Source organism: Mesoplodon densirostris, chromosome 18, assembly GCF_025265405.1.
Source record: "Mesoplodon densirostris isolate mMesDen1 chromosome 18, mMesDen1 primary haplotype, whole genome shotgun sequence".
Taxonomy (NCBI): domain Eukaryota; kingdom Metazoa; phylum Chordata; class Mammalia; order Artiodactyla; family Ziphiidae; genus Mesoplodon; species Mesoplodon densirostris.
This window is the reverse complement of record NC_082678.1, coordinates 29,768,981-29,786,986: the sequence shown is the minus strand read 5'-3', so window position 1 is coordinate 29,786,986 and position 18,006 is coordinate 29,768,981.

The window sequence follows — 18,006 nt, the reverse complement described above, 5'->3', positions numbered from 1 at the left end:
AGCAGAACAGAGATGTGCGTAAAATATGCCTCTTGAAACTGTTGTTTTGAAATATGGACGTCTTTTAAAATTTTGGGTCGATATACGAACCCAGGATTTGTTTTCAGGGCAGGTGTCATTTATAGGCCTGCAATTATCTTGAATATCAACTGACCATTAGCGCTGGGCTTACAGCTGCTCTTGTGTGAAACGGCCACAAGGTGGCAGCAGTTCTCCTTTACCAAATCTGGTTACTAGGGCCACAGAGCCTCAGTGGAAGTCGTGTTCTAGGTTGTAATTTCGAATGGAATGTGCCAGGAAAAAGCCCCTTAAGTTTGTCTCACGACTTCTTGTTCGTTTTTTCAATTTAATTTTTATTTTTTATCACAGCAAGTTTGATTACAATGTTTGGCTTGTTGTAGGTGTGCAAGATGTGGTTCTTTTGCACATATACATATGTCTGTTCTTCCTGGGACCCTTTTCCCATGTACGTTATGACAGAATGTTGAGTAGTCTTCTCTTGGTATTCCGTAGGTGTTTGGTGATTCTATATTTCACCTGTGTTTGTATATGTCTGTTAACCCCAATATCCTAATATATCCAATCCTCACACCTTTCCAGTGGTGAACCATAAGTTTGTTTAATGAATCTGTGATTGCCCTTCTCTGTGGAAATATCTTCACTGGTATCAATTTTTAGGTAACACCTATAAGTGATATCATATGATATGTGTCTTTCTCTTTCTGACTTACTACAAGTCACGTGATTACCTCTAGACTCATCTACGGTGCTGCAAATGGCATTGTGTCCTTTTTTTCCTGGGCTAATATTCTGTCTGTACATGTACCAGTTCGTCTTTGTCCAGTCATCTGTTGAGGGACTTTTTGGTTGCTTCCATGTCATGGCTACTGCAATGTTGCGGCAATGCACATTTGCCTGCCTGTGTCTTTCCAATTCTGTCTTCTTAGGGTCTAGGCCCAGGAGTGGGCCTGCTGTATCATATGGTAGCAAAATGTTTACCTTCTGGAAGACCCTCCATTCTGTTCTCATTACTGGCTCTTACCAGGTTACGTCCCACTTAAAGTTGAGGTTATGGTCTTCTCCACGACACCTTCAGCGTTTATTGTTTGTAGTATTTTTGCTGATGTTTATTCTGACTAGTGTGAGCTGACACCACTTTGTGGTTGGATTTTCATGCGTCTCATAATCCCTTGAAATTGAGCTTTCTCACATGTCCTTATGTTCCTCAAACTGTGAGTACAGCTTACCTCTTCAAATTGTTTTCATGAAGTATGTGTGACATTTAGAAATATTTTGGCCATTACCTCCCTCAAGACATTTTGAGGTCAGGTTTCATTTACAGCCCTCCAGTACTGGTGCATATGAAGTGACCCTTAGCACAGGTTTTAAAGCTGCTGTTGCAGGTAACGGCCAGAGGGTGGCAGCATTTCTGCTTTTCCCAATCTGGTAACTAGGGAAACAGACCATCCCGGCAGTGGTGTTCTTCGGTTATATATTAGAGTGGAATGTGTCCCCAAAAGCTGATGTCTCCTTACTTATGTTTGCTTTATGTATTGAATTTATAGTTTTCTGATTGGAGTCATATTCCACTGTGTACATGGACCACTTCTTCTTTGTGCATTCCCCTGTTGATGGACATTTTCGTAGCTTCCAAGTATTGGCTATGTTAAATATTGCTGTAGTGCAGGATTACCAGCCTGTGTCTTTTCTTTTTGGCTGTACGTGGGCCTCTCATTGCCGTGGACCCTCCCATTGCACAGCACAGGCTCCGGACATGCAGGCCCAGCAGCCATAGCTCACGGGACCGGCCGCTCCACGGCATGTGGCATCTTCCTGAACCGGGGCATGAACCCGTGTCCCCTGCATTGGCAGGCGGACTCTGAACCACTGCGCCACCAGTGACGCCCAGCCAGTGTCTTTTTGATTCTCATCCCCTCAGGCGATAGGCCCAGCAGCGGGTATGCTTGATTGAATGGTAGCTCAGTATTTACCTTTCCAAGGCACCTCATTTTTGTTTTCATTACTGGCTCTTACAATGTCCCACGTTGAACCAAGGGTAGGCATTTCTCCAAAACCCCTTCAGCCTTTATTGTTTGCAGAATTTTTGCTGCTGGGCATTCTGACTGGTGTGAGCTGATAGGTTTTTGTCATTTGGATTTGCATATCTTTAATTATTCCTAATGTTCAGCCTTTTCCCATGCCTTTTTAAATTTCTTGTACAGAAAAACAGAAAAAAACAGAGAGTGCAATTAACCTCTTGAAATAGTCTTCTTGGATGGTTGCCCTCTTTTGAATTTTTTGGTCAATTTTCGACCCCAGGATTGTTTTTGAGGGCAGGTGTCATTCACAGGCCTGCAATGAGTGTGAATATTTAGTGACCATTAGCACTGGGTTTAAAGCTGCTGTTGTTGGAAATGGCCACAAGGTGGCGGTATTTCTCCATTCCCACATCTAGTTACTAGGGCAGCAGAGCCTTTCTGGGACCAATGGAATACAGAAGAAGGCATCATTGAAGTCTAATACAGAAAACCATGTCCTGGTGAATGGTAGAATGGCCAGCAGGGTGTAGGAATTAGGGACTACTGGATGTATATCCTCAGTGACTTCACTGACTGTCCTGATATCCTTTACCACGTCCCCAGCAGCCCACGGGGCTGACGTGGTCAGGGCAATGCCAGGTTATGGAGCTCACCTGCGCAACTACCCAGCAGCCCATGGGGCTCTCGTGGTCAGGCCCCTCCCAGGATATGGGGCTCACCTGGGCAGGTCCCCAGCAGACCACAGGGCTCTCATGGTCAGGCTACTCCCAGGTTATGGAGCTCACCTGTGCAACTACCCAGCAGCCCATGGGGCTCTCATGATCAGGCCCCTCCCAGGATACGTAGCTCCCGTGGGCAGGTAGGACAGCAGGGCCGGGAACACAGGAATCGTGCACGTAGCCCTCATTTCAGAGCACCCCAGATGGCCTGTCTCTCAGAGCTGACACAGAGCACGTCAGAGCAGGACTTGAACTAACAAACAGCATCTCCGACAGGTCTGTGACCCTGGGCGTCACTCTGTGCGGCCTCCCTCTGCCTGGTCTTCCAGAGACTTCCACTGCAGACGGGGACCAGGCCTCTGTCTCCACCCATCACCCCTCCTCTCCCTGACTCCTGGGTTCCTCTCATTAAGAGAGTGTCTTCTTGAAGTTGTCTCCCACTCATGGGCCCGATAAAATGATTAGAAAACAAGCCAGAGCTGCAGCCCCTTGTCTATCCTGACTCTTAGGAGCCCACACCTGTTCCTTGGACCTGGCCGGTTCAGCGAGGTCCGTTTTCTGCAGTGTGAGCCCCTGAGGTTTGAGGATTGGCTGAGCTGGGCAGCCTGACCCTGCCGGCCAGCCCTGCCCAGGTGTGCCTGTGTTGAGGTCAATATAAACACCACTCCAGGCAGCAAGAGGCACTGCAGGTATGCCTGACGCCATATTCTCTGCCCCGTCAGCAGTCTCGGGGCTGTGCTGGTGGGAGGGTGGGAGGGGCCACGGCTTTGTGGGTGGTCCGGTGTGAGTGGGGCTCTGCTGGAGATTCTGCAGGAGTTGCCAGGCTGCCACCTGCTAAAGAAGAGGATGTGTCACCCTTACCTTCGGCTGGAATTTCTCCCCGGGCAGAGGTGAGGAAGGAAAAAAGCAGTGGGGGCCGGGACAGGAGGGGTATCTCAGGCAGGGAAATGGAAAGCTTCCAGAAGAGCGCCCGGGCTCAGGAGCATCCTGGCTGGCCTGCAGGCACCAAGTCGGCCTGCGTGCTGTCGCTGGTGTGGCTCCACGGCCCTTCCTCTAGGCTTTCAAGTCCTTGTACATATTCAGGTGTTTTACCTGGGAAGGGTGGGAACAGTTCAGCAGCAGCTGACCTGGGGCTCCCCTCACGTTTACGCTCAGACGCCTCGGCACGGTCCCCCAGGTTTGCAATGAGGTCGCTTCTTGCGGGGGGCCTGCTGGCTGCATGGGAGATGATTCCCCACCTCTGACCAACTTCAGAATTGTTTACCACTGGAGCAAGTGCCCTGATAGCGTTTTCCTCTGTATAACTGGTGGCTTCTGTTTTTTTTTTTTTTTTCTTTTTTGGTTCAAGGTAGATTTTATTTCTCTTTTATGTATTTATAGATATAAGCATGGAAATAATTCATTCCTATAAATACATCTGTGTGAAGGGAAGAACATTTTTCTGTTTTATTTTTCAATTTTATTTATTTTTGGAAATTTTGAAATTTTATTTATTTTTTTATACAGCAGGTTATTATTAGTTATCTATTTTATACATATACATGTATACAGGTCAATCCCAATCTCCCAACTCACCCCACCACCACCACCCCATGGATTCCCCACCTTGGTGTCCATACGTTTGTTCTCTACCTCTGTGTCTCTATTTCTGCCCTGCAAACCGGTTCATCTGTATCATTTTTCTAGGTTCCACATATATGCATTAATAAACAATATTTGTTTTTCTCTTTCTGACTTACTTCACTCTGTAGGACAGTCTCTAGATCCATCGACGTCTCTACAAATGACCCAGTTTCATTCCTTTGTATGGCTGAGTAATATTCCATTTTATATATGTGCCACATCTTTATCCTTTCGTCTGTCTGTGGGCATTTAGGTTGCTTCCATTACGTGGTTATTGTAAATAGTGCTGCAGTGAACATTGTGGTGAATGTGTCTTTTGGATTTATGGTTTTCTCTGGGTATATGCCCAGAAGTGGGATTGCTGGATCATATGGTAATTCTATTTTTAGATTTTTAAGGAACCTCCATACTGTTCTCCATAGTGACTGTATCAATTTACATTCCCACCAATGGTGGAAGAGGGTACCTTTTGTCCACACCCTCCCCAGCATTTGTTGTTTGTAGATCTTCTGATGATGCCCATTCTAACAGGTGTGAGGTGATACCTCATGGTAGTTTTGATTTGCATTTCTCTAATAATTAGTGATGTCGAGAAGCTTTTCATGTGCGTCTTGTCCATCTCTGCATCTTCTTTGAAGAAATGTCTATTTAGATCTTCTACCCATTTTTCTATTGGGTTGTTTGTTTCTTTAATATTAAGCTGCATGAGCTCTTTATATATATTGGAGATTAAACCTTTGTCCATTGATTTCTTTGCAAATATTTTCTCCCATTCTGAGGGTTGCCTTTTTCCATTCCCGTATTTTAGCAAAAAAAAATAAAGAAAGAAAAGGAAGCAGAACAGAGATGTGCGTAAAATATGCCTCTGAAAACTGTTGTTTTGAAATATGGACGTCTTTTAAAATTTTGGGTTGATATACGAACCCAGGATTTGTTTTCAGGGCAGGTGTCATTTACAGGCCTGCAATTATCTTGAATATCAACTGACCATTAGCGCTGGGCTTACAGCTGCTGTTGTGTGAAACGGCCACAAGGTGGCAGCAGTTCTCCTTTACCAAATCTGGTTACTAGGGCCACAGAGCCTCAGTGGAAGTCGTATTCTAGGTTTTAATTTCGAATGGAATGTGCCAGGAAAAAGCCCCTTAAGTTTGTCTCACGACTTCTTGTTCGTTTTTTAAATTTAATTTTTATTTTTTATCACAGCAAGTTTGATTACAATGTTTGGCTTGTTGTAGGTGTGCAAGATGTGGTTCTTTTGCACATATACATATGTCTGTTCTTCCTGGGACCCTTTTCCCATGTACGTTATGACAGAATGTTGAGTAGTCTTCTCTTGGTATTCCGTAGGTGTTTGGTGATTCTATATTTCACCTGTGTTTGTATATGTCTGTTAACCCCAATATCCTAATATATCCAATCCTCACACCTTTCCAGTGGTGAACCATAAGTTTGTTTAATGAATCTGTGATTGCCCTTCTCTGTGGAAATATCTTCACTGGTATCAATTTTTAGGTAACACCTATAAGTGATATCATATGATATGTGTCTTTCTCTTTCTGACTTACTACAAGTCACGTGATTACCTCTAGACTCATCTACGGTGCTGCAAATGGCATTGTGTCCTTTTTTTCCTGGGCTAATATTCTGTCTGTACATGTACCAGTTCGTCTTTGTCCAGTCATCTGTTGAGGGACTTTTTGGTTGCTTCCATGTCATGGCTACTGCAATGCTGCGGCAATGCACATTTGCCTGCCTGTGTCTTTCCAATTCTGTCTTCTTAGGGTCTAGGCCCAGGAGTGGGCCTGCTGTATCATATGGTAGCAAAATGTTTACCTTCTAGAAGACCCTCCATTCTGTTCTCATTACTGGCTCTTACCAGGTTACGTCCCACTTAAAGTTGAGGTTATGGTCTTCTCCACGACACCTTCAGCGTTTATTGTTTGTAGTATTTTTGCTGATGTTTATTCTGACTAGTGTGAGCTGACACCACTTTGTGGTTGGATTTTCATGCGTCTCATAATCCCTTGAAATTGAGCTTTCTCACATGTCCTTATGTTCCTCAAACTGTGAGTACAGCTTACCTCTTCAAATTGTTTTCATGAAGTATGTGTGACATTTAGAAATATTTTGGCCATTACCTCCCTCAAGACATTTTGAGGTCAGGTTTCATTTACAGCCCTCCAGTACTGGTGCATATGTGTGGCATTTAGAAATATTTTGGCCATTACCTCCCTCAAGACATTTTGAGGTCAGGTTTCATTTACAGCCCTCCAGTACTGGTGCATATGAAGTGACCCTTAGCACAGGTTTTAAAGCTGCTGTTGCAGGTAACGGCCCGAGGGTGGCAGCATTTCTGCTTTTCCCAATCTGGTAACTAGGGAAACAGACCATCCCGGTAGTGGTGTTCTTCGGTTATATATTAGAGTGGAATGTGCCCCCAAAAGCTGATGTCTCCTTACTTATGTTTGCTTTATGTATTGAATTTATAGTTTTCTGATTGGAGTCATATTCCACTGTGTACATGGACCACTTCTTCTTTGTGCATTCCTCTGTTGATGGACATTTTCGTAGCTTCCAAGTATTGGCTATGTTAAATATTGCTGTAGTGCAGGATTACCAGCCTGTGTCTTTTCTTTTTGGCTGTACGTGGGCCTCTCATTGCCGTGGACCCTCCCATTGCACAGCACAGGCTCCGGACATGCAGGCCCAGCAGCCATAGCTCACGGGACCGGCCGCTCCACAGCATGTGGCATCTTCCTGAACCGGGGCATGAACCCGTGTCCCCTGCATTGGCAGGCGGACTCTGAACCACTGCGCCACCAGTGACGCCCAGCCAGTGTCTTTTTGATTCTCATCCCCTCAGGCGATAGGCCCAGCAGCGGGTATGCTTGATTGAATGGTAGCTCAGTATTTACCTTTCCAAGGCACCTCATTTTTGTTTTCATTACTGGCTCTTACAGTGTCCCACGTTGAACCAAGAGTAGGCATTTCTCCAAAACCCCTTCAGCCTTTATTGTTTGCAGAATTTTTGCTGCTGGGCATTCTGACTGGTGTGAGCTGATAGGTTTTTGTCATTTGGATTTGCATATCTTTAATTATTCCTAATGTTCAGCCTTTTCCCATGCCTTTTTAAATTTCTTGTACAGAAAAACAGAAAAAAACAGAGAGTGCAATTAACCTCTTGAAATAGTCTTCTTGGATGGTTGCCCTCTTTTGAATTTTTTGGTCAATTTTCGACCCCAGGATTGTTTTTGAGGGCAGGTGTCATTCACAGGCCTGCAATGAGTGTGAATATTTAGTGACCATTAGCACTGGGTTTAAAGCTGCTGTTGTTGGAAATGGCCACAAGGAGGCGGTATTTCTCCATTCCCACATCTAGTTACTAGGGCAGCAGAGCCTTTCTGGGACCAATGGAATACAGAAGAAGGCATCATTGAAGTCTAATACAGAAAACCATGTCCTGGTGAATGGTAGAATGGCCAGCAGGGTGTAGGAATTAGGGACTACTGGATGTATATCCTCAGTGACTTCACTGACTGTCCTGATATCCTTTACCACGTCCCCAGCAGCCCACGGGGCTGACGTGGTCAGGGCAATGCCAGGTTATGGAGCTCACCTGCGCAACTACCCAGCAGCCCATGGGGCTCTCGTGGTCAGGCCCCTCCCAGGATATGGGGCTCACCTGGGCAGGTCCCCAGCAGACCACAGGGCTCTCATGGTCAGGCTACTCCCAGGTTATGGAGCTCACCTGTGCAACTACCCAGCAGCCCATGGGGCTCTCATGATCAGGCCCCTCCCAGGATACGTAGCTCCCGTGGGCAGGTAGGACAGCAGGGCCGGGAACACAGGAATCGTGCACGTAGCCCTCATTTCAGAGCACCCCAGATGGCCTGTCTCTCAGAGCTGACACAGAGCATGTCAGAGCAGGACTTGAACTAACAAACAGCATCTCCGACAGGTCTGTGACCCTGGGCGTCACTCTGTGCGGCCTCCCTCTGCCTGGTCTTCCAGAGACTTCCACTGCAGACGGGGACCAGGCCTCTGTCTCCACCCATCACCCCTCCTCTCCCTGACTCCTGGGTTCCTCTCATTAACAGAGTGTCTTCTTGAAGTTGTCTCCCACTCATGGGCCCGATAAAATGATTAGAAAACAAGCCAGAGCTGCAGCCCCTTGTCTATCCTGACTCTTAGGAGCCCACACCTGTTCCTTGGACCTGGCCAGTTCAGCGAGGTCCGTTTTCTGCAGTGTGAGCCCCTGAGGTTTGAGGATTGGCTGAGCTGGGCAGCCTGACCCTGCCGGCCAGCCCTGCCCAGGTGTGCCTGTGTTGAGGTCAATATAAACACCACTCCAGGCAGCAAGAGGCACTGCAGGTATGCCTGACGCCATATTCTCTGCCCCGTCAGCAGTCTCGGGGCTGTGCTGGTGGGAGGGTGGGAGGGGCCACGGCTTTGTGGGTGGTCCGGTGTGAGTGGGGCTCTGCTGGAGATTCTGCAGGAGTTGCCAGGCTGCCACCTGCTAAAGAAGAGGATGTGTCACCCATACCTTCGGCTGGAATTTCTCCCCGGGCAGAGGTGAGGAAGGAAAAAAGCAGTGGGGGCCGGGACAGGAGGGGTATCTCAGGCAGGAAAATGGAAAGCTTCCAGAAGAGCGCCCGGGCTCAGGAGCATCCTGGCTGGCCTGCAGGCACCAAGTCGGCCTGCGTGCTGTCGCTGGTGTGGCTCCACGGCCCTTCCTCTAGGCTTTCAAGTCCTTGTACATATTCAGGTGTTTTACCTGGGAAGGGTGGGAACAGTTCAGCAGCAGCTGACCTGGGGCTCCCCTCACGTTTACGCTCAGACGCCTCGGCACGGTCCCCCAGGTTTGCAATGAGGTCGCTTCTTGCGGGGGGCCTGCTGGCTGCATGGGAGATGATTCCCCACCTCTGACCAACTTCAGAATTGTTTACCACTGGAGCAAGTGCCCTGATAGCGTTTTCCTCTGTATAACTGGTGGCTTCTGTTTTTTTTTTTTTTTCTTTTTTGGTTCAAGGTAGATTTTATTTCTCTTTTATGTATTTATAGATATAAGCATGGAAATAATTCATTCCTATAAATACATCTGTGTGAAGGGAAGAACATTTTTCTGTTTTATTTTTCAATTTTATTTATTTTTGGAAATTTTGAAATTTTATTTATTTTTTTATACAGCAGGTTATTATTAGTTATCTATTTTATACATATACATGTATACAGGTCAATCCCAATCTCCCAACTCACCCCACCACCACCACCCCATGGATTCCCCCCGTTGGTGTCCATACGTTTGTTCTCTACCTCTGTGTCTCTATTTCTGCCCTGCAAACCGGTTCATCTGTATCATTTTTCTAGGTTCCACATATATGCATTAATAAACAATATTTGTTTTTCTCTTTCTGACTTACTTCACTCTGTAGGACAGTCTCTAGATCCATCGACGTCTCTACAAATGACCCAGTTTCATTCCTTTGTATGGCTGAGTAATATTCCATTTTATCTATGTGCCACATCTTTATCCTTTCGTCTGTCTGTGGGCATTTAGGTTGCTTCCATTACGTGGTTATTGTAAATAGTGCTGCAGTGAACATTGTGGTGAATGTGTCTTTTGGATTTATGGTTTTCTCTGGGTATATGCCCAGAAGTGGGATTGCTGGATCATATGGTAATTCTATTTTTAGATTTTTAAGGAACCTCCATACTGTTCTCCATAGTGACTGTATCAATTTACATTCCCACCAATGGTGGAAGAGGGTACCTTTTGTCCACACCCTCCCCAGCATTTGTTGTTTGTAGATCTTCTGATGATGCCCATTCTAACAGGTGTGAGGTGATACCTCATGGTAGTTTTGATTTGCATTTCTCTAATAATTAGTGATGTCGAGCAGCTTTTCATGTGCGTCTTGTCCATCTCTGCATCTTCTTTGAAGAAATGTCTATTTAGATCTTCTACCCATTTTTCTATTGGGTTGTTTGTTTCTTTAATATTAAGCTGCATGAGCTCTTTATATATATTGGAGATTAAACATTTGTCCATTGATTTCTTTGCAAATATTTTCTCCCATTCTGAGGGTTGCCTTTTTCCATTCCCGTATTTTAGCAAAAAAAAATAAAGAAAGAAAAGGAAGCAGAACAGAGATGTGCGTAAAATATGCCTCTTGAAACTGTTGTTTTGAAATATGGACGTCTTTTAAAATTTTGGGTCGATATACGAACCCAGGATTTGTTTTCAGGGCAGGTGTCATTTACAGGCCTGCAATTATCTTGAATATCAACTGACCATTAGCGCTGGGCTTACAGCTGCTGTTGTGTGAAACGGCCACAAGGTGGCAGCAGTTCTCCTTTACCAAATCTGGTTACTAGGGCCACAGAGCCTCAGTGGAAGTCGTGTTCTAGGTTGTAATTTCGAATGGAATGTGCCAGGAAAAAGCCCCTTAAGTTTGTCTCACGACTTCTTGTTCGTTTTTTAAATTTAATTTTTATTTTTTATCACAGCAAGTTTGATTACAATGTTTGGCTTGTTGTAGGTGTGCAAGATGTGGTTCTTTTGCACATATACATATGTCTGTTCTTCCTGGGACCCTTTTCCCATGTACGTTATGACAGAATGTTGAGTAGTCTTCTCTTGGTATTCCGTAGGTGTTTGGTGATTCTATATTTCACCTGTGTTTGTATATGTCTGTTAACCCCAATATCCTAATATATCCAATCCTCACACCTTTCCAGTGGTGAACCATAAGTTTGTTTAATGAATCTGTGATTGCCCTTCTCTGTGGAAATATCTTCACTGGTATCAATTTTTAGGTAACACCTATAAGTGATATCATATGATATGTGTCTTTCTCTTTCTGACTTACTACAAGTCACGTGATTACCTCTAGACTCATCTACGGTGCTGCAAATGGCATTGTGTCCTTTTTTTCCTGGGCTAATATTCTGTCTGTACATGTACCAGTTCGTCTTTGTCCAGTCATCTGTTGAGGGACTTTTTGGTTGCTTCCATGTCATGGCTACTGCAATGCTGCGGCAATGCACATTTGCCTGCCTGTGTCTTTCCAATTCTGTCTTCTTAGGGTCTAGGCCCAGGAGTGGGCCTGCTGTATCATATGGTAGCAAAATGTTTACCTTCTGGAAGACCCTCCATTCTGTTCTCATTACTGGCTCTTACCAGGTTACGTCCCACTTAAAGTTGAGGTTATGGTCTTCTCCACGACACCTTCAGCGTTTATTGTTTGTAGTATTTTTGCTGATGTTTATTCTGACTAGTGTGAGCTGACACCACTTTGTGGTTGGATTTTCATGCGTCTCATAATCCCTTGAAATGGAGCTTTCTCACATGTCCTTGTGTTCCTCAAACTGTGAGTACAGCTTACCTCTTCAAATTGTTTTCATGAAGTATGTGTGACATTTAGAAATATTTTGGCCATTACCTCCCTCAAGACATTTTGAGGTCAGGTTTCATTTACAGCCCTCCAGTACTGGTGCATATGAAGTGACCCTTAGCACAGGTTTTAAAGCTGCTGTTGCAGGTAACGGCCCGAGCGTGGCAGCATTTCTGCTTTTCCCAATCTGGTAACTAGGGAAACAGACCATCCCGGCAGTGGTGTTCTTCGGTTATATATTAGAGTGGAATGTGCCCCCAAAAGCTGATGTCTCCTTACTTATGTTTGCTTTATGTATTGAATTTATAGTTTTCTGATTGGAGTCATATTCCACTGTGTACATGGACCACTTCTTCTTTGTGCATTCCTCTGTTGATGGACATTTTCGTAGCTTCCAAGTATTGGCTATGTTAAATATTGCTGTAGTGCAGGATTACCAGCCTGTGTCTTTTCTTTTTGGCTGTACGTGGGCCTCTAATTGCTGTGGACCCTCCCATTGCACAGCACAGGCTCCGGACATGCAGGCCCAGCAGCCATAGCTCACGGGACCGGCCGCTCCACAGCATGTGGCATCTTCCTGAACCGGGGCATGAACCCGTGTCCCCTGCATTGGCAGGCGGACTCTGAACCACTGCGCCACCAGTGACGCCCAGCCAGTGTCTTTTTGATTCTCATCCCCTCAGGCGATAGGCCCAGCAGCGGGTATGCTTGATTGAATGGTAGCTCAGTATTTACCTTTCCAAGGCACCTCATTTTTGTTTTCATTACTGGCTCTTACAATGTCCCACGTTGAACCAAGAGTAGGCATTTCTCCAAAACCCCTTCAGCCTTTATTGTTTGCAGAATTTTTGCTGCTGGGCATTCTGACTGGTGTGAGCTGATAGGTTTTTGTCATTTGGATTTGCATATCTTTAATTATTCCTAATGTTCAGCCTTTTCCCATGCCTTTTTAAATTTCTTGTACAGAAAAACAGAAAAAAACAGAGAGTGCAATTAACCTCTTGAAATAGTCTTCTTGGATGGTTGCCCTCTTTTGAATTTTTTGGTCAATTTTCGACCCCAGGATTGTTTTTGAGGGCAGGTGTCATTCACAGGCCTGCAATGAGTGTGAATATTTAGTGACCATTAGCACTGGGTTTAAAGCTGCTGTTGTTGGAAATGGCCACAAGGTGGCGGTATTTCTCCATTCCCACATCTAGTTACTAGGGCAGCAGAGCCTTTCTGGGACCAATGGAATACAGAAGAAGGCATCATTGAAGTCTAATACAGAAAACCATGTCCTGGTGAATGGTAGAATGGCCAGCAGGGTGTAGGAATTAGGGACTACTGGATGTATATCCTCAGTGACGTCACTGACTGTCCTGATATCCTTTACCACGTCCCCAGCAGCCCACGGGGCTGACGTGGTCAGGGCAATGCCAGGTTATGGAGCTCACCTGCGCAACTACCCAGCAGCCCATGGGGCTCTCGTGGTCAGGCCCCTCCCAGGATATGGGGCTCACCTGGGCAGGTCCCCAGCAGACCACAGGGCTCTCATGGTCAGGCTACTCCCAGGTTATGGAGCTCACCTGTGCAACTACCCAGCAGCCCATGGGGCTCTCATGATCAGGCCCCTCCCAGGATACGTAGCTCCCGTGGGCAGGTAGGACAGCAGGGCCGGGAACACAGGAATCGTGCACGTAGCCCTCATTTCAGAGCACCCCAGATGGCCTGTCTCTCAGAGCTGACACAGAGCACGTCAGAGCAGGACTTGAACTAACAAACAGCATCTCCGACAGGTCTGTGACCCTGGGCGTCACTCTGTGCGGCCTCCCTCTGCCTGGTCTTCCAGAGACTTCCACTGCAGACGGGGACCAGGCCTCTGTCTCCACCCATCACCCCTCCTCTCCCTGACTCCTGGGTTCCTCTCATTAAGAGAGTGTCTTCTTGAAGTTGTCTCCCACTCATGGGCCCGATAAAATGATTAGAAAACAAGCCAGAGCTGCAGCCCCTTGTCTATCCTGACTCTTAGGAGCCCACACCTGTTCCTTGGACCTGGCCGGTTCAGCGAGGTCCGTTTTCTGCAGTGTGAGCCCCTGAGGTTTGAGGATTGGCTGAGCTGGGCAGCCTGACCCTGCCGGCCAGCCCTGCCCAGGTGTGCCTGTGTTGAGGTCAATATAAACACCACTCCAGGCAGCAAGAGGCACTGCAGGTATGCCTGACGCCATATTCTCTGCCCCTTCAACAGTCTCGGGGCTGTGCTGGTGGGAGGGTGGGAGGGGCCACGGCTTTGTGGGTGGTCCGGTGTGAGTGGGGCTCTGCTGGAGATTCTGCAGGAGTTGCCAGGCTGCCACCTGCTAAAGAAGAGGATGTGTCACCCATACCTTCGGCTGGAATTTCTCCCCGGGCAGAGGTGAGGAAGGAAAAAAGCAGTGGGGGCCGGGACAGGAGGGGTATCTCAGGCAGGAAAATGGAAAGCTTCCAGAAGAGCGCCCGGGCTCAGGAGCATCCTGGCTGGCCTGCAGGCACCAAGTCGGCCTGCGTGCTGTCGCTGGTGTGGCTCCACGGCCCTTCCTCTAGGCTTTCAAGTCCTTGTACATATTCAGGTGTTTTACCTGGGAAGGGTGGGAACAGTTCAGCAGCAGCTGACCTGGGGCTCCCCTCACGTTTACGCTCAGACGCCTCGGCACGGTCCCCCAGGTTTGCAATGAGGTCGCTTCTTGCGGGGGGCCTGCTGGCTGCATGGGAGATGATTCCCCACCTCTGACCAACTTCAGAATTGTTTACCACTGGAGCAAGTGCCCTGATAGCGTTTTCCTCTGTATAACTGGTGGCTTCTGTTTTTTTTTTTTTCTTTTTTGGTTCAAGGTAGATTTTATTTCTCTTTTATGTATTTATAGATATAAGCATGGAAATAATTCATTCCTATAAATACATCTGTGTGAAGGGAAGAACATTTTTCTGTTTTATTTTTCAATTTTATTTATTTTTGGAAATTTGGAAATTTTATTTATTTTTTTATACAGCAGGTTATTATTAGTTATCTATTTTATACATATACATGTATACAGGTCAATCCCAATCTCCCAACTCACCCCACCGCCACCACCCCATGGATTCCCCCCCTTGGTGTCCATACGTTTGTTCTCTACCTCTGTGTCTCTATTTCTGCCCTGCAAACCGGTTCATCTGTATCATTTTTCTAGGTTCCACATATATGCATTAATAAACAATATTTGTTTTTCTCTTTCTGACTTACTTCACTCTGTAGGACAGTCTCTAGATCCATCGACGTCTCTACAAATGACCCAGTTTCATTCCTTTGTATGGCTGAGTAATATTCCATTTTATCTATGTGCCACATCTTTATCCTTTCGTCTGTCTGTGGGCATTTAGGTTGCTTCCATTACGTGGTTATTGTAAATAGTGCTGCAGTGAACATTGTGGTGAATGTGTCTTTTGGATTTATGGTTTTCTCTGGGTATATGCCCAGAAGTGGGATTGCTGGATCATATGGTAATTCTATTTTTAGATTTTTAAGGAACCTCCATACTGTTCTCCATAGTGACTGTATCCATTTACATTCCCACCAATGGTGGAAGAGGGTACCTTTTGTCCACACCCTCCCCAGCATTTGTTGTTTGTAGATCTTCTGATGATGCCCATTCTAACAGGTGTGAGGTGATACCTCATGGTAGTTTTGATTTGCATTTCTCTAATAATTAGTGATGTCGAGCAGCTTTTCATGTGCGTCTTGTCCATCTCTGCATCTTCTTTGAAGAAATGTCTATTTAGATCTTCTACCCATTTTTCTATTGGGTTGTTTGTTTCTTTAATATTAAGCTGCATGAGCTCTTTATATATATTGGAGATTAAACCTTTGTCCATTGATTTCTTTGCAAATATTTTCTCCCATTCTGAGGGTTGCCTTTTTCCATTCCCGTATTTTAGCAAAAAAAAATAAAGAAAGAAAAGGAAGCAGAACAGAGATGTGCGTAAAATATGCCTCTTGAAACTGTTGTTTTGAAATATGGACGTCTTTTAAAATTTTGGGTCGATATGCGAACCCAGGATTTGTTTTCAGGGCAGGTGTCATTTACAGGCCTGCAATTATCTTGAATATCAACTGACCATTAGTGCTGGGCTTACAGCTGCTGTTGTGTGAAACGGCCACAAGGTGGCAGCAGTTCTCCTTTACCAAATCTGGTTACTAGGGCCACAGAGCCTCAGTGGAAGTCGTGTTCTAGGTTGTAATTTCGAATGGAATGTGCCAGGAAAAAGCCCCCTAAGTTTGTCTCACGACTTCTTGTTCGTTTTTTAAATTTAATTTTTATTTTTTATCACAGCAAGTTTGATTACAATGTTTGGCTTGTTGTAGGTGTGCAAGATGTGGTTCTTTTGCACATATACATATGTCTGTTCTTCCTGGGACCCTTTTCCCATGTACGTTATGACAGAATGTTGAGTAGTCTTCTCTTGGTATTCCGTAGGTGTTTGGTGATTCTATATTTCACCTGTGTTTGTATATGTCTGTTAACCCCAATATCCTAATATATCCAATCCTCACACCTTTCCAGTGGTGAACCATAAGTTTGTTTAATGAATCTGTGATTGCCCTTCTCTGTGGAAATATCTTCACTGGTATCAATTTTTAGGTAACACCTATAAGTGATATCATATGATATGTGTCTTTCTCTTTCTGACTTACTACAAGTCACGTGATTACCTCTAGACTCATCTACGGTGCTGCAAATGGCATTGTGTCCTTTTTTTCCTGGGCTAATATTCTGTCTGTACATGTACCAGTTCGTCTTTGTCCAGTCATCTGTTGAGGGACTTTTTGGTTGCTTCCATGTCATGGCTACTGCAATGCTGCGGCAATGCACATTTGCCTGCCTGTGTCTTTCCAATTCTGTCTTCTTAGGGTCTAGGCCCAGGAGTGGGCCTGCTGTATCATATGGTAGCAAAATGTTTACCTTCTAGAAGACCCTCCATTCTGTTCTCATTACTGGCTCTTACCAGGTTACGTCCCACTTAAAGTTGAGGTTATGGTCTTCTCCACGACACCTTCAGCGTTTATTGTTTGTAGTATTTTTGCTGATGTTTATTCTGACTAGTGTGAGCTGACACCACTTTGTGGTTGGATTTTCATGCGTCTCATAATCCCTTGAAATGGAGCTTTCTCACATGTCCTTGTGTTCCTCAAACTGTGAGTACAGCTTACCTCTTCAAATTGTTTTCATGAAGTATGTGTGACATTTAGAAATATTTTGGCCATTACCTCCCTCAAGACATTTTGAGGTCAGGTTTCATTTACAGCCCTCCAGTACTGGTGCATATGAAGTGACCCTTAGCACAGGTTTTAAAGCTGCTGTTGCAGGTAACGGCCCGAGCGTGGCAGCATTTCTGCTTTTCCCAATCTGGTAACTAGGGAAACAGACCATCCCGGCAGTGGTGTTCTTCGGTTATATATTAGAGTGGAATGTGCCCCCAAAAGCTGATGTCTCCTTACTTATGTTTGCTTTATGTATTGAATTTATAGTTTTCTGATTGGAGTCATATTCCACTGTGTACATGGACCACTCCTTCTTTGTGCATTCCTCTGTTGATGGACATTTTCGTAGCTTCCAAGTATTGGCTATGTTAAATATTGCTGTAGTGCAGGATTACCAGCCTGTGTCTTTTCTTTTTGGCTGTACGTGGGCCTCTAATTGCTGTGGACCCTCCCATTGCACAGCACAGGCTCCGGACATGCAGGCCCAGCAGCCATAGCTCACGGGACCGGCCGCTCCACAGCATGTGGCATCTTCCTGAACCGGGGCATGAACCCGTGTCCCCTGCATTGGCAGGCGGACTCTGAACCACTGCGCCACCAGTGACGCCCAGCCAGTGTCTTTTTGATTCTCATCCCCTCAGGCGATAGGCCCAGCAGCGGGTATGCTTGATTGAATGGTAGCTCAGTATTTACCTTTCCAAGGCACCTCATTTTTGTTTTCATTACTGGCTCTTACAATGTCCCACGTTGAACCAAGAGTAGGCATTTCTCCAAAACCCCTTCAGCCTTTATTGTTTGCAGAATTTTTGCTGCTGGGCATTCTGACTGGTGTGAGCTGATAGGTTTTTGTCATTTGGATTTGCATATCTTTAATTATTCCTAATGTTCAGCCTTTTCCCATGCCTTTTTAAATTTCTTGTACAGAAAAACAGAAAAAAACAGAGAGTGCAATTAACCTCTTGAAATAGTCTTCTTGG